The sequence below is a fragment of the Vidua chalybeata genome, chromosome 9 (assembly GCF_026979565.1).
Source record: "Vidua chalybeata isolate OUT-0048 chromosome 9, bVidCha1 merged haplotype, whole genome shotgun sequence".
NCBI classification, from domain to species: Eukaryota; Metazoa; Chordata; class Aves; order Passeriformes; family Viduidae; genus Vidua; species Vidua chalybeata.
The window spans coordinates 28,737,662-28,752,905 of NC_071538.1; the positions used below are offsets into that span (position 1 = coordinate 28,737,662).

Sequence of the window (15,244 nt, forward strand, 5' to 3'; positions counted from 1 at the left end):
CCAGCACTTCACAGGGAATAGCAGATTATATGCCACAACTTCTTACATACTACAAAACATGCACCCACATACAAAATAACATGACTGTCTTTGAAGAGTTTGGGGTTTACACAGAGATGTGATGTATCAGCAGATAAATTGAAAGCTTAATGGCTTGCTTTATTTGCTGAAGCTATTAATTTTATTGGGAGTTATGTTCAAAGGTGTTCAATAGATCATTTAATATGATCTATTGCACAGTGCAGACAAAGCATCAGCTAATGGCCCTAAATGGAATTCAAAGATTTAGCATCACCTGCTTGACTCAAAAAAAACCCAAAACAAAAACAACAAAAACAACAACAACAAAAAAAAAAAACAAAAAAAACCCCAAAAAACCCAAACCAAAACAAAAAAAACACAAAAAAAAAAAACAAAAACCCCAAAAAACCCCCAACAAAACAAAAAACTCACAAAAAACCCATAATACTCCACCATACCCCAACCCAAACAAACAAAAAAAACCCAAAAAACCAAAAAACCAAAACCCCAGTACTTTTAAAAAAATTATTTTCATCTGAAACAATCTCAGATCCTTCTCCTAAAGCCTTTCAAATAATCCCTCAATAGCTCCATCTCAAATCCATACAACAGCAGCAACTGATGTGCAGCATCAGCTTGCAAGGGAACAGCTGATATATCATAGAAGTACCAGACCACTAGAGGGATTTCTTAAATACATGAATAAAAACAGTTCATGGAGAAATGGAGAGGCTGGTTCTTCTCCTTTGAGAAATCATTCTGCTCTTAAACTTCTGCCAGTTTATCAGTGGCTGCAGTTGGGTAGAACTCTTGTTAAAGAGTTTCAAGAACCTCTTCAGATCGTGTAACCCAATACAAGACCTAATTAGCTGAAATCTAGGGGTTTGGGCTCTTTATTTTGGTTTCTTCCAAGTTAAATTCTTAACTTCTATGCCAGCACAGAACTGGAAGAAATATACCTTTGTTGGGTCAGTAGACCTGGAATAAATACATTCTCCTGAGGAAAGGCTGGAGGTTTGGTCCAGCTATGTGTCCCAACTATTAGAACCAGATGTTTTCCTTAACCTCGGGGTTATCCCAAAGGTGTCCTTGTAGTACCCAGCAAGCCACACATCTGCAGGAGCTACGGGAGCCTGCTCAGCTTTGCCAGCTGGGCAATTACTGCTGGGAGATGTAACACACCATCACTTCTCCTTGGAGATCTCACTACTGGAGGAGTAAAAGACCTGAGGCACATCTCTCCTCAGCAGATCTCTGTGGGACACTGACTTTATTCTGGCTGTCACCTGGCATTCTTGTTGTGCTCCATGAGCAACAACAAGTTCTGCACCTTGCAACAGCAACAGAGCAAACCTGGAGGTGACTGAAGCTCTCCACAGGCAGAATCAACCAACATCACTGCACAATGAATTGGTGAGTGTAGGAAAGAAACTCCTGCTTGGGCCCAGCCTAGGATATTCCTGAACACATACTCCTCCCCCCTTAAATCTGCACCACATATACAAAGACTGGCTCATCCAAAAATCCAGATGGGAAGTTTGTAGGCTGGAAGCACCACTGACAGCAGCTCAATTCTTGCTCTGTGAAACAGAGCTTCCTTCAAGGCTCAGGTATTAGCCAAAAAATCCTGGCAGCAGCCTTCACTTGTATTAAGTCAGAGCAGAGTTCTGCCAGCAGACGGCCATGAGCTCACTAGTCTGAAAAAACATCTCATTGACAAGAGTTTTTGTGGAAGCAATAACTTGTTTGTGTGAGAAATAAAGGGAGGAGGGGGAGAGAGTGTATGTTAGGAGCGATAAAACACGTACCACAAACACAGTATCTTAATTTCCATTTAAAATTACATATGATAATTGCAATTTAAATCCTGTTTCAAGTAAAAAAAAAAAAGAATTTAAAAGAAAACATAAATTAAGAGACAGTATTTAGCACCAGTGACATTTTCATATTCCAGTCACACACACTGAACCTATTTCAGACTGGTGTTTTGAAAAATGAGTGCAACCATAGTCTCTGACAGCCAGAGCCGGAGGAAGAAAATATTTGAGGAGGCAAAAGACCCAAATGCAATTATTATTCTCTACCAACCAATTTAGAAGAATCTGGGTAGGCTCCTCCAAAACCATGGAGCCCATCTCAGAGACAAATAAATGGAAACTCCATCCAGAGCTTCGTACTGAAGGAGCACATATCATCTGGAGCAAACACCAGCAGCAACCAGAGACTGATTTATGGGAGTGAGTCAAGTAGTGCTAAGGGAGTAAGACTGGGAAAAATGAGCACAGTACTGGGCTACTGCTCTGTTGTTGCAGGAACTGGTTGTGCTAAACCAGATACAAATGGCACAGAGCACACGCAGTGCTTGGTCCCTACCAGCAGCTGGCTTTTCTAAACCTCCTGGGCCTGAATAACCTGTCATATCTCAGTTTACAGCAGCTTGGAACTCCCAGTCCCAAACCTCACCTAAGCTGTGTAGCAAAAGTGAACAGAAATTATTCACCTCTAACAACATCCCACTCCCGTCTGAAAGTGCTGAAGGAGTTGGGAGCCAAGCCAAACTAGAGAAGCTATGGAGTTCCAGGCACTAAAAGTATGGAACTCTAGCTCAAGGACTTCCAGAAATCCCTCTGCACATGCTGAGAGAAAAATGCCATCCAGCCAAGTCAACACCAATCTGCTTTCCAACTCTGCCAGCACATAGGATCCACCAGAAAATTAACATCTCCAAATCTTTCTCCTCACCACAACCCTCTAAGGAGCCCCAGTTCAATCCAGGGGCATCACAAGGTCGTATCAGGCACTCCACTATCATCAGCCCTTTCCTCCATCTGTAGGATCTGCAAAGTAACCAGAGCTCTCAAAGTCTTCCCACTCCCAAGACCTAACTTCACTTGAATCCCTCGGGCAGCAAGGGATCCTGTCCATAACACAGGACATTATCCAACCTTGCTCCCTACTGACACCACTTCTCCTCCTGACTTCTTAAGCCTGTACAACCCATCAGTAAAATAGATCCTTGAATATTTAGATTTCCAAATCTGAAAGCTATTCCAGCTGTTTCTCCCACTGGTAATTCTAGCCAATTGTAGCCAAGAATTAAGGAGAAATAAAATGCAGGCCAGCAGTTCCTGAAGACACTAGAACTCCTTTTAATCCTTCAGTTTACAGAAAAGAGAAAGAACTTGCCTTTTACTGTTTTTGCAAAATGAAAACATAAATCTTCACCCTAATCATGCAACTCTTACACTGACATATATTTCAAAGTCTTTTTTCAAATTAGGATTTTTGTTAGTCTCGTGTAGTGACTTTTGCATGTAACTGCTGTGCTTTTCACTGAACTGTAAGTATTTTTGTCATTGTCTTTATGAGTTAAGGTGTTAATTACAAGTTCTGGTTAGACTACAGGAATGTATTTGTTGTCTTCATTTAAGAAGAAGAATTTGCAAGAGTAAAAGCACACCCTCAATGAACCACAAGGTTAAAATGAAGGAAAAGGCTGTTTTCCAGCATTGGAATTAATTATATATATACATAATAATTCATTAATGCTCAATGAACCACAAAGTTCATTGAGCATTAAGGTGCAGTGGCCAAGGACACACTCTGGGACACCCCAAAGAAAAGGCAAAACTGCTCCCTGGAGCAGTGCAGCCAAGCCCAGAGCTCAGCACCTGCTCTGCTCCTGCAGCACAACCGAAACACGTTTCAATCTCACTCACACACTTTGTTTTTCTGGTTCTCTTTCTGATGAAAAGAGGATCTAACATGCCTGCTTCCTCACATGAACTGGGGAGTGCTGGTGATTAATGGAGAGAGAAGAGTCTTGCTGCAAAGCTTTACAGGTCATGTTCCTCTTTGGCCCCTAGACATAAACTGTGGGGACAGAACAGATCTCTCGCAGCTTCTCCTGTCCAAAATCACACATCCTAGCTCACATCTTTTTATGACTTGCCTGAAGCAGGCTTTTGCTTATCCAATGATACAGCAGTCCAGCTATAGCACTTAAGTTCATTTGGTTGAAGTCTGGTAGGGAATAATTCACATGTCTGAGCTAAAAACCAGAGGAAAAAATCAACCAACCAACAAAAAGGGCTTGCATTTGTCAGAGTTTTAATATTTACCTTCCTAGTCACAATAAGCAGTTCAGAGGAGAAATGCTGGAAAACAGCCTTTTCCTCCAATCCTGAAATGGTTTGGGTGAGAAGGATCCTTTAAATGTCACCCACTCCAACCTCTGCAATGAAGAGAGACCTCTTCAACCAGACCAGGTTGTTCAGAGCCCCGTCCAACCAACCTTGAATTTTCCCAAGTACCTTACAAAAACGACTGAAAGTACTGAGGAAATAACAACCTTAAATTCTCATTCTAGCCCCACAGGCACAACACAGCACCCATTTTAAGAGCAGATGTTGCGCTGCTAACTGAAGGTTCTGAGCTGCTACTGAAGAGATAAGCACCTGCTATCAGCTTCAGGATATAAACTAACCCTTCACAGGTAATACAACCTCACTGTTGCCACTGGGCAAAATTCAAACCAGGAGGCAGCCACACATAACCTTCCCTCTGCAGAGAGATCAAAGTGCAAAACTAAGCAAACAATCCTTTTAGAATCAAGGGAAGCCTGTACTGTGTGTGAGGAAAGGAGAAAAAAAGCATAATTATAAATAATATTTTTCTTCCTTACAGGAAAAAAAAATCTTTAAAAATGAAAAAAAAAACAAAAAAACCAAAACAACAACAACAACAACAAAAAAAACCCCACCAACAAACAATTCCCTTTTGGAGCTGAAGCCTTACAAAACTAATATGAAAAAGCTTAAATGAGCCCTACCATGGCACTGTAGTGCCACATGGACTCCCACTATCATCTGCTTCAGCATGAATTCATGAGCTCCAGGGGGACGGCCTCAAAATCCTGCTCCAGATCAAGATCTGCTTATCTTTATAACAGGTGTTCTATGTCATTCATATCAGTCCATCCAAACAGAATGAAAGGTAAATAGCTGGAAATCTATTTTTTCCATGTATTACAGCCACTCAGGCACCACAGATGATACAAAGATCTCATCAACTTTTATGTTTTAATAAATCCCTGGCAAAAGAGCAAGGACAGACTTTGGTGAAGGCATATTCCCAAAACAACACTATCAGCTTTCATGCTCAGTTTTACCTGATTCTACAGTTAGTTATATGTTAGAAAGGGGAAAAAAAACACTGACTACTTAAATAGTTGGTCATAATGAAAGCAGCCTTCACTTCTGAGTAAGGTTTCACTTCCCAAAATGTCTAACAGCTACCTCAAATAAGAAACCACTTCTCCCAAAGAAATATAAGAAATTCTGCTTTATAGGCCATTAGCATAATTTCAGTCCTCTACAGTGAATTCAGTGTCTAGTACAAAATTTAGCCTTTTTTTAGCAGTGCCACATCATGTCAAGACAAGGAACAATGTGTTATGTTGCAAAACTTTACCACAACCTAAGTGGTTCACATAAAACTTTAATGACTGAACTCCATTTGAAAGTTTATACCAGATCCATGGAAGAAGTTTAAAATCAACATCTTGTTATTAGTCTCCCTGTCAACTTTTCCAGAAAGAAAACTGGCATCATTTTACAGCAACAAAAGTGCTCTGGCCCAAGGACACCAGATATAAATTTACAGACAAATGCATGTGCCTGCACACACAACCAAAACTAATCATTTCATGCTTAAAATCTGTATTCAGGCACTATATGAGGCATATGGTACACAAAAAAAGGAAAAAAGAATCGTGCTTTTCTTAGTTGATGAATTTATTATCAGTGCCACATGCTGTATGAAGGAGCTGAGCATTCTACAGAAGAGGGCAAAAAATCCACTTCATAGAAAACACCAAAATTTTTTTTTATTCCTATCTTTCTTTACCTTGAAATTTTGGTGCATGTGGGTCCCATTTAGCTGTAATCCACCCTTGGCCATAAGCACCATCAACATGCACAATGCTTGACCAGAATAAAGGAAATGAGATGCACAGAAATAGACTGCAATAATACCAAGTCTGAGACATCATCCCACAGGAAGGAAATTCCAGGTTCTGACAGACAGCACCCCACATTGGTCCTCTCTCAACCCTGTAGCCCAGATGAGCCTCCTGGGAGGAGGCATGGCAGCAGTGCTGGGCAATGTTCTGCACACCATGTGCATCACAGATCTGCTCTTAGAGAATCTTGACCCAGTGCATGAAGACTTTTAGTCCCAGGGGACTCAGATAAATAAGTGCAGGTATGTGATAATTTATGTAAGAGATCAAAAAAGCCCTTCCATCTGCACAAATCCCTGTTTTGGTCTCCTCAGGAAGGGCCCTGCCAAACCTCCCAGGGACTGACCCCTCTCCAGCTGCATTCAGACACCTGGGGTCCCTTCCTCAGGAATCTGATGGGCAGTGACCAGGCAGCTTTCTGAAAAGATGACGTGTTCCATTTAACAGAAAATAGGAAAGAAAAAGGAGAAAAAGTGGTTGGAACCACTTTATCCCAAAGGTCTGCCACCCTCAGCCCACATGAATTTCCAAGACAGTCCTTGACAGTGACAGGCTGCCCAGGGATTGTAGAGTCTCCATCCCTGGAGACATTAAAAACCTGAACTGCAACAGTGCTCTGCCTTCACCAGAGCTGGCTTTGGGAGCAGCCAGCCTTTGGAGGTGCATTCCAGCACTAACCATCCCAGGAGATCCATGCATGAGCTCAGCTGGAGAAGCACTGGGGAAGGGGAGAGGGCTTTGTCCCTATAACAGTCCCCCAGCAATGAAGATGACAGCAGGAACTGGGCAAGTTCCCCATGGATCAGACCTAACTGATCCCTACTCCCAGATTCACCAGAAATTAGGAGCTGAAATAGCTGGTGTGCAGTGCACAGCCTGGGCAGCCTGGACTGGATGAGGAATCCCAGCCCTGAGGGAAAGAGAAGTAAGGGCTGAAGTGGGATCCTGCCCTGGGCAGGAATGAACTAGATGACTCCTTGAGGTCTTTTCATCCCTACTTTGCACATATGAAAGGAGACCAAAAAAGCTTGAAAATTGTATGTTCCTGACCTTTGAAAATATCCAAAGGCTTATCATAAGCAACAGCCTCTGCTGCTGAACTCTGTCCCGCTGCTTCTTTTGGACAATAGATTATTTTATTGGATTCCAGTCTCCAAACCCACAATCTGCACTACAAGGCACCAGGCAGCCTATGACACGAGGGACAGACACACAGATAACAGGGTAGACCCCTGTCTCAAAAGGTGGGTGCCAAAAGATGGCAGACAAAATAAATTCTTGTATTTCCAGAGATACAGACCATACAGAATTCAGATATAAAAAATTATTAAACAAACACACACAATGTACTATGCTCACTAGTGTCACAGAACTTCTAGACATTTTAAGACATCAGTTTTATGGTATTATCCCTGTACCTCTGGAGGGTTATTTATTAATTTTATCGTGATAACGAATTATTTTTGCCTTTTTTCTTTTATGGCAATATTCATACAGCTGTCTCATAGACCCCAATACAAAGTGTGGGACAAGATGGTCTTTAATGTCATCAAAAAGTATCAGAATCTGTCAATTTATGACCACAGCAGGGAAAAACAAACTCCTGCTACCCTGCACATTGCCATCACACAGCTCACGCCTCTTTTATGGCTTCTCTGCAGAATTGCAGAGTTTTTAGCTGAAGAGTGGTTTGTGTCTTGCCACGCAGACCTCAGCAAGGCAGAGCAGCAATTTTTGACTTCCCTTTAAATGTTTCTACTGAGTAATTTCATTATGCCATTTGCTTCAGTTTCCCAAGACTGAGATGAGGGAGAGAAACCCAAAGGACCAAAAAAAAAAAAAAAAAAAAGTGATTATGGATATTGGGATGGGAACAGTTCTTTAGCCTTCCCTCGTTTTCCATTTTTATGTAATTTTTCTGCACGTTGGTGTAAAAATGACCTTAGCAAGAAAGTATTCATAACTGACATTTCTTGATTCTTCTATCTCCAGTCTTCATAAATTCAACAATCTCGTGTAGGTTACTTTACCCTTCTGCCCCTATTTCCCCAGCTAGAAACTGGAAGAATTACTCCTTTTCTTTCTGTTGATGCAGTCATCTAAATGCAAGTTCTCTGGCAGAAAGGCTGTCTGCAACATCTTCCACAACAGGAACGTCACCTGAACTGCAATTCCAAAGCTGTGCAAATCCCATCTCACTCTTGCCCCCTCTTAGTCTATGACTGTTATTAAAACTACATCATAAATAAATTTAAAGTACCTACAAATACAAACGGGAAACTAAACCCCACTAAAATTTAAATGATGAGCCAAGTGAAAAGTCGGTTAATTTGTAAAACCTATGTTTTAATATTGCCACATGGAAGTCACAGCACAGGTGGGCACACCTGAAATGGATGCAAAACACCAGTGGACAGAAGAAGGAGAGGCAGAGCCAGCAGACTGGAATGTCAGCATTCCTAAATGACTAATAATGACCATGAAGATTAAAGTGACCTCATTGCTCAAATGGAGACAGGGACAGAAAACACAGGGTGTTTGAAAGGCAGCACTTCCCTGAGAGTAATAACAGCCATTAAAGTTTTAAATGATCCCTGCATCTCACTGGAGTTTGCCCTCTATGTAGAATTTTTTCACATTTGAAAAGTAAACCACTAAAGAATAAGAAAATGCTCAGATATCATCAGCTAGTTCCAGTCTAATAATACACAATTATGAAATACAATTATTACACTGATCTCATCAGCTTCTATTTTTAGCTTCAACCAGTTCTTTTAAGTTGAAACTATTCCCTCACTGGAGCTGTGTTACAGTACATCCACTCATCTCTCAGCTGGGATTTATTCCAGCTTTCCACCTGTCTCACTATTGTTCACATTATCATTTCTGAAATATAAGCATACTCTGATCCCCAAAGCAGATTTTCAAGCACAAAAGGACCTAATTACAGCTCCCAAGCAGCAACCCATTTATGCAGGCATTCCATCCCCAGGTTACTGAGAGGAGAGAGCAGATGACCCACTAGGACAAAGCAAAAGATTAAATTACAGGCAACTTTCTTTGCTATACCATCACTTAATCTGAGACTAAGGAAGGTGTAAGGCAATGTGATAAACTGCTGAATACACACACTTTTAGGCAGCCAACATGAACCTTCCTAACAGGCAAACACTCTGTACCTGTAACTGACCCATCTCAAATGAACAGTCAGCACTGATAAAGCTCAAAACAAAACCCCACAGCCTCGCCCACTAACAAAAGAGGGCTGGGGCACGCTGACTGTGTAACTTCTGGGTCATTTTTGTCCAAGATAAAGATCTCTTTCCCTCCCTTTGCAGTTCTCCAAGGCCAGCACAAACAATGCTGTACACTTTCCCTGCAAGTTTCCCAGTGCTGGGAGCACAGGGAGCTCTGGGAGAAGCTCAGCCACACAAGCAGTACGTCAGAAGAACCTTTGTGGCAATAAAAAAGCTGGACTTGCGTCCAACAGCCAGGGGTTTTTTTTTAGGCTCTCTCCTGTTGTGGGCCCCAGCCCGTTTCTCACAGCACTGGGTATTTGGGCGCTCGGAGGGGACAGCTGTGACCCTTCCTCCTGCACAAGAAGGGACAGCTGTTCCCTTCAGCACTGCACCTCCGTGGTGACATGGGACGCAGACGGGGTTCGGTGGCCAAAGAGGGGAGACTGCCATCCCCACTGCGCTGGCTCCAAAGGCTCCCAGGCCGCCGATGGCCGAGTCCATCCTGGGAAGCTCAGCAGGGCCAGGACAGAAACCTGAGCTGTCCCCCAGAAATCCCCAGCGTGAAGCCACCAGCACAGTCCCGGGGTGACCTGGCCTGCTGTCCCAGGCAAGGACAGCCGGGGTTAACGCAGGCCAGGACCGGCCCAGGAGGCAGCTCGGGTGCATTTCCTGATTCTCGGGAGGGAATCGGCAAGAAGGGAAGGAAGGGTTTAACTGCAGGGCCACGGCTCCTCCGTGCCAGCTGGCCCCAGACCAAATGGCCTGCTCGGCTCATTAGGAGCCAGCAAGTCCCTCCAAGCTGCTCACAGTCACTTTCAGAATTAAGTCATAATTAAGACCAAAGGTAAGAAGGGAACACAAGGCTGCCCGGCGCACATCTTTTGCTCACTATTAGGGTAACAAAGCTTGGGATTAATTGATACAGACTACACAAAGCAAATTCAGTGCCTGCTTCAAACTCGTTATCTCTTAACCCATCTTCACTGTCACTCATAAAGCTTTCCCCCTAGAAATCCGTCAGAGAAATCCACTGCTCAATTTCAGCCCTCCAGCTACGCAGAGAGAGCATATGGGAGCTTGAGAGATGATTTATGGTTTTAGTTTTCATTCTCAAGATCTATGGTTGGGCATTTTAAAATGCTGACTTACTTAAGAAAATGCTTAGGATATAAGTAGGATATAAGTGGCAATGGAAGAATGCAAGTCCATGACAAACACCACTTCCCTGCCCTCCTCCCCAAGCTATCCCAGTGACACGGGGACACAGGTAAATCTTGGAATTCATCTGTTGAAAGGACTCTGTCTGAAACACAAGATGCTTCCAGAAATGGACTGAATGGTTTCACTTGTTCTCAAGAGACTTCACAGATATCATATGTGAGCTTGCTCTGAGTGGGTACTTTGTGTCCTGAACATTCCCAGCTCTGAAAAAGCTCAAGTCTTATTGAGGAGCAACTAAACCTCTCCAAGGAACCACTGCCACCCCACAGGCACCTCTCACTCTCTGTGGCAACTCAGAGCATCCTCAGAACTCCTCTTCCAGAGGCTGTGAAACTTTTAGTCATTCTCATTTTATAGATCTTGACATTTTCATCAGCAGATTTTCTAGCTTAGCCATGCCTTCTGTCTGTGTGCAATCATCTTAAAAAGGGAGTGATTTCTTATAAGAACCTTACCGTATTTTAAGTTATGTTAAAGTAAATCCCCACAAATACTTTCACAATATTGCAGAGACCTTAAGTCTAGTGAGGATAATGCAAGTAATGTACTGAAAAAAGTTGTAGAGCGAACCAGTTATCTGCAGGACTTAAAACTCTCCCCACAAAACTTACTTTGCACTTGTACAGCAAGAGGCATTTTGAGATGTGCTCTGCTTTGGTGACCAGAACTGCACTTACAGCTCCCACATGTTCTTATAAACACCAAGCTCAGCTGAATCACAGGCCATGTGGGGTCTGATAATATCTTTTTTTATACACATCTGCTATGACGAAATCTCAACTGGCAAAATTCCTGCTGATACAAATGAATGAGGAGTCACATATCTACACAGTGAGGAACGTGAATTTACCCACTGCCACACACCAGCTTGTGATTCCACACACTTGTGTGGCACCCCGAATTTGGCCTGATAGCACAACTTGCTCTGTACACCTGCAACACGAAAAGAAGGGAAAAAAAAAAAAAAAAAAAAAAATCCATCCACTGACATTCTGCAGAGCCCTGTACTTGGAGACAAATTACAGCCATGTTACTGAAGCACACAGAAACATCTGTTTAATGACACTTCAGTGATGTGACTGGGGGGCAGGTCCTCCCCAGCCCCTTCAAAGTAAAACGAAACTTTACTGAGTTTTTAGTTAACAGGAGTCTCACCATGGACTTCAGCGAACTTTGGATCAGGCTCTACAGAGGAAAAATAAAACTCTGTTTGGGGTTCTTCCAAGCAATCCTGTTCCACTCAACACTTATGTCAGGTTGAAAGATTATTTTTTTTCCTTTGTCTCCTCGCAAGGGCAGATTGACCAGCTCCCAAACTGCTCTAATTCCTCCATCCCGACCCCTGTTTGACCGCCGCAGCTGCCCCCATGCTGCGATTTCTGAATACATCTTTTAATCCATCTTCCAGCCTCCAGCCTGGCAACAATGCTCCTTTCAATGCCCACCAGCACCTACCCAGCCCGCCCGCTCTCCAGCCCTGGAACATCCCCACCAGCTCCCACAAAGCCCGGGATTTACCAGCCGGGAGCCGGCCCCACGCTCCCCGCCGGAGTTCTCCGTGCCTGTGGATTTGGACACATGCTCCGGCGGTGAATGTTCCCAGGCTCCAGGCCAGCTTTGCTGGGATAACTCATCTCCCTGCGGCTCCCGGCAGAGCCACCGCGCTCCCCACACGCGGGGGGACCGCGGAGCGGGGGGCGAGCTCTCCGCGGCCGCCGCAGCACAGCCCCGGCTCCTGGGGCGGCCGCGGCCGCTGCCCGTCCCGGAGAGCAGCGCTCTCCCCGGTCCCGCAGAGCCGGCTCTCCCCGCGCCGCCCCCGGCCCTTACCAGAGCGCGATGCGGCTCTTGGGGTAGCTGAGCCTCTCGATGCAGCCCAGGACGTGCGGCAGCGTGTGCGCGGCGTTGCGGGCGATGATGGCGAGCAGCACGGTGGGCTGCAGCAGCGCCGACTCGGGCAGCGCGGGCTGCTCGGGCCCCGGCGGCTCGGGCGGCTCGGGCGGCTCGGGGGCGGCCCCGCAGCCGCGCAGCAGCGGCGGCAGCAGCAGCAGCAGCAGCGGCGCGCTCGCAGCCATGATGGGCGAGGGGCAGCCGCGGAGCCGCGGGCAGGCAGAGCGGGCTCCAGCGCAGGGAACGCGGGAGGAGGAGGAGGGGCAGCGAGAGGACGGGGGAGGGAGAAGGGAAGGAGGAGCCGAGCGGCGCCGCCGCCCGCGCTGCGAGCCCCGCTCGCCGCCCCCCGGCCCCGCCGCAGCCCGCGCTGCCGCCGCCGCTCCGGGTGCCGCCCGCTCCAACCCCCGACCCCCGGGAGGCTGCGGTCAGCGCGGCTGCTCAGCGCCGCGGTGAAAGCTGCAAACCCCACATTTCTCCGCCAGAGTTTGGGGCTTTAAAGAGGCTTTAGGAGTGTTGCTGCTAGCGCTGAGATGTCCCTTTGTTTCAGGCTTACGTGAAGATCTCGCCCTCATCCTTCCCACACAGGTAGGGAATTAAAGTAGCTTTGAGCTTTTATATCAGGAAGTTTTTGGCAAGATCTGCGGGATGTCCGTACGAAGCAGCCGCACACCCCACACCCCTCCCACGCTGCAGGAGGGATGCGCTGTTCCAGCTCGAGCATAGCTGAAACATCAATATCGTAGAGCCACAGAAAGGCTTGGGTTGGAAGGGACCTTAAGGACAATCTCATTCCAACCCCCTGCCATGGCAGGGACACCTTCCACTGTCCCAGGTTGCTCCAAGCCCCGTCCAAGCTGGCCTTGGACGCTTCAGGGATGGGGCAGCCACAGCCTCTCCAAACAACCTGTGCCAGGGCCTCACCACCTTCGCAGGGAAGAAATTCTTCATAATATCTAATCTAAATGTACTCTCTGTCAGTTTAAGGATGTTCCCCTTACATCCTATCACTATCTGCCCATTTAAAAAGTCACTCTCCCTCCATTTTATAAGAGCCTCTCATGTACTGGAAGGGGCTCAAAGGTCCTGCCTGGAGCCTTCTCCTCCCCTGGCTGAACAAGCCCAGCTTTCTCAGCACCTCTGCTTTGAAGACAGGAAATACAGGGAAGATTTTCCCTGTACTTCATTGACTTACCCACCATGGAAATGTTCCTGTGAATAGACCGATGGCAATTTAGCATGAAAATACATAAGACGTATTCCAGCAATTAAAATTATTGGGTCATGATCTTAAAAGGGGCATAGTTATCATAGTTCTCTTAGAAGTTAGGAGAATGTGGGCATGCTAGACCCTTTTCAAGATGAAATCTCTAATTAACTCTAAGGGCCCCATCACAGCATATTTGGGTTTTACTATGGGTAGGAAGTTTCTCCAAGGTGGACAGAACCACTTTGAGCAGGTGCTACTGTTGGCTGTGTGCTTGCAACACTTAAAAAGGAGGAAACCTTTAACAAGCAAACAATTGTTTAATTATGCATAATCTCATTGTGAATTGCTTGCATCCAGGTAGTATGTATATATAAATATACACACACCCATTATATATAGAGAGTTAATGTTTGCTCCTCTTTGCTTATAGAACTTAATTTATCACGCACCCCAATTTACATTGTCTCAGTTTCCAGAGCAGATGACTTCCCAAAAAGGATCATCCTAGGAAACTTCAATAAAGAATCTCCAGGGGTCATAGAATCATCTGCAGTAAAATTTGAGAAACTCTCTCAATTTGTACTCATCTTCCTGAACAATGAGCGCAAATGTGCTCCTCCTGTTTGCCCTTCGCGATGCCTTTATAATTGTCCTTCCAGAATGATACATTAATGAGGCTTTTCTGTGATGGTTAGTTTGCCACATGTTGCTTTTATGCTTGGATTCATTAACCAAATAGAAGGAGCAGCTTTGCAGCCCGTGCGAGGTGATTAGAGTTTCACAGGAGCCAGCCCAATCCACACACGCGGAATTCCGCTGCTGCCCACGGGACCGCTCACATTTGGAGCGTGGGGACTAACGCTGCCAAACTGTACTTGATGTGGAGGGCTGGAAGCTGGCATTTCCCATCCACTGGCCATTCAACCTGGGTCACAGTCCTGATCTTGGGATGTGTCAGCAGAAATAAGCCCCTCCTCTGCCTGCCTTTGCCAGAACTCTGAGCGTGCCTTTACCCTGTGCAGCTCTTGATGTCCTCAGTGAAATCTAAACTACCCTCGGCTCTTTTCAGGCTCCTCTCTTTTTATTTTGTGAGCAGCATCAGAGCCATAACGATTTGCTGGGGGCAAATGAAAAGAATCCAGCAGCATCCCAAAGCCAGTGATTCACTCTCCAAAGTGATGTTCCCTCGCTCACACAATTCCCTGTGCTGGCTGGCTGCCGTGAACACAAAAGAGTGAGAGCAGCAGAAGCCTGAAACATGAGATGTTCTTCCATGCAGAAGAGAAAGGAGTCAGCTCAGCTTCATCTCTCACTCCCAGTCACACACAGCTGGGGCAAAGTTTGGAGAGCTCAGGTAAAGAGTTACCTGACAATTCCTGCCATTCCAACACCTATAAATGTGTATGACTTCATGTCCACGTACAAAGACATCTGTACTCATTCTGACTTCTTTATTGGTGGCCAAAACTATATCCTGTGGGGTTTTTTTAAACCCAGACTCCATCCTGCTGTGACAAGACAATGAGCCACTCTGTGGTGAAGTATTTTAGCTTTGGGGAAGAAATGGCTTTTTGCAGATGTAAGTCCCACAGAAATCAATTGAAGCCATTTGTTTCAGCCTCCTCTAAATAGCTACACCAAACAAGG

The 15,244-nt window shown here is 45.3% G+C and overlaps 1 protein-coding gene across 2 annotated transcripts in view; it reads right to left on the reverse strand.

The window, feature by feature from the left end:
- Nucleotides 1-12,542, reverse strand: part of COLGALT2 (collagen beta(1-O)galactosyltransferase 2) — a 45,556-nt gene extending 33,014 nt beyond the window's left edge. For both annotated transcript variants that reach the window (XM_053950486.1, XM_053950485.1), the window contains exon 1: nucleotides 12,331-12,542. The gene's annotated coding sequence lies outside the window, so the exon portion shown is untranslated. The remainder of the gene's footprint in view (nucleotides 1-12,330) is intronic.
- Nucleotides 12,543-15,244: the final 2,702 nt, after the last annotated feature.